The sequence below is a fragment of the Rhipicephalus microplus genome, chromosome 2 (genome assembly GCF_043290135.1).
Source record: "Rhipicephalus microplus isolate Deutch F79 chromosome 2, USDA_Rmic, whole genome shotgun sequence".
Lineage (NCBI taxonomy): Eukaryota > Metazoa > Arthropoda > Arachnida > Ixodida > Ixodidae > Rhipicephalus > Rhipicephalus microplus.
This window is the reverse complement of record NC_134701.1, coordinates 177,365,491-177,367,131: the sequence shown is the minus strand read 5'-3', so window position 1 is coordinate 177,367,131 and position 1,641 is coordinate 177,365,491. Positions and strand designations below refer to the sequence as shown.

Sequence of the window (1,641 nt, the reverse complement as noted above, 5' to 3'; positions counted from 1 at the left end):
GCGCCGCCTTTCTTCTCCTACTGAAAGAGCTGCCGTGGTTGATTCAGACCGCGCCGGGCAGAGGACGTCACCAGGCTGACCATGTTTGTAGGTTGGTGTGCACCACGCTTCCCACAAATGCGGCCCTACATAAAACGCGAAGACAAAAATATTGCTCCAGGGAAAGTTCATGAATCGTACTTCTTTCTACAAGTACGAGAATTTATTAAAAAGTTGTCAAGAAATGAGGAGCTGACTTAATCTGAAAAAAAAAAAAAACAAGAAAAAACGACTCCAACTTAATTTTTCGACGTGATTTCTACATTTCGGTTTTCTGTTGCAAGCGAAATTTCAGGATACCTGTAGTAGTTCGCCCCCAAAACCTTGTTTAACAAAAAACAGAAAGGAAAAAAAAATTGTCGATTCAAAAAAAAAAAAAAAAAAGGAGGGGGGAGAACGTGAATGGTGGGGCTCGAACTTACGACGTGGTTTCGCGCTGAAAGAAAAATGTTCGCAGCAAAAGTCGCACAAAAAAAATTAAAAAACAAGTAGAATATCAAAAGGTAAAATTTGTGTCAGAAGTGGGATTCGAACCCACGCCCACACTCGTGGACCAGAAGTCTCGCTTCACCTGCAATGCAGGCAAGGCTTTATTGCCTTGAGTCTGGCGCCTTAGACCGCTCGGCCATCCTGACAACACGTTCGAGGGAGGCTTAATACTTAGACAAAAGAATATGCTGTTTGTCATCAATATTGATTAGTTTCGCGTACAGTAGTCGCGCAAATTTCATTGGCAAAATGTCACGGATATCTAAGTATATGCATTGCTCTAGCTAATTGAGACTGCAACTATTCAGGCGCTGTCAACCCTTGCGCAACATGATCGGTTGTGCCAATCTTTGTCTACATAACGTGCGTGTATCTGTGGTTGCCATTCGTTGTTGTCTACCGTTAATATAAATCTTTGCATAGGCGTGCGTCCGGGGGGAACGGGGGTGGTTGCTCCTCTCCTCTTGAAAGTCACAAAGGAAGTGGCGCAGTTTGCCCTGTACTGCGATGTAGTGGGGAAAGGGGGGCTGCGAAAAACCTCCGTGCTCCCCCCCCTCCCCCCCCCCCGGAAAACATCCGCGCAACCCCATGACGGTATGTATGTATCTATGGCCATATATGTATGTATATGGTATGCGTGCGAATCGCTGTTAGGAAAACGTTCTTCCAAAATTGACAGATACAAACTTCAGGGCAAAGTTCCTTTTGGCGTTGCATAAGTGGTTGCCAGACTGGAAGGGTGGTTGTTGCCAAACTGCCGCTAAATTTGGCGAAAAAATTTTCTTCTGTAGTTGTGGTTTTTTGTGTAAGAATTTGGTGCTATCCGCGGTGCATTTCTTGGCTGAAAATTTTTCTCTTGTAGTTGGGGCTTTTCTGTAAGAGTTTGGTGCTATCCGCGGTGCATTTCGCGAGTGCATGAGCGACGCTGGCCGTTTTAATTAACTGAATGAACCGAGCCTAGCAGAAGTCGCGCGTGGTGCTGCCATGCAATTAAGAGGCCGTTTTAATTCCGTTTTAATTAACGGAATGAACCGCAAATTACAAAATTCGTTTTATTTACGGAATGAACCGTGCCTAGCAGAAGTCAAGCGCGGCGCTGCTGCGCAATTAAGA

The 1,641-nt window shown here is 45.1% G+C and overlaps 1 non-coding gene across 1 annotated transcript; it reads right to left on the bottom strand.

Annotated features, from left to right (window-relative positions):
* Positions 1–552: 552 nt before the first annotated feature.
* Positions 553–674, bottom strand: TRNAL-CAA (transfer RNA leucine (anticodon CAA)). Its single transcript has 2 exons — positions 637–674; positions 553–598 (listed from the first exon to the last, which is right to left on the bottom strand). It is a non-coding gene; the product is annotated as a tRNA-Leu (tRNA).
* Positions 675–1,641: the final 967 nt, after the last annotated feature.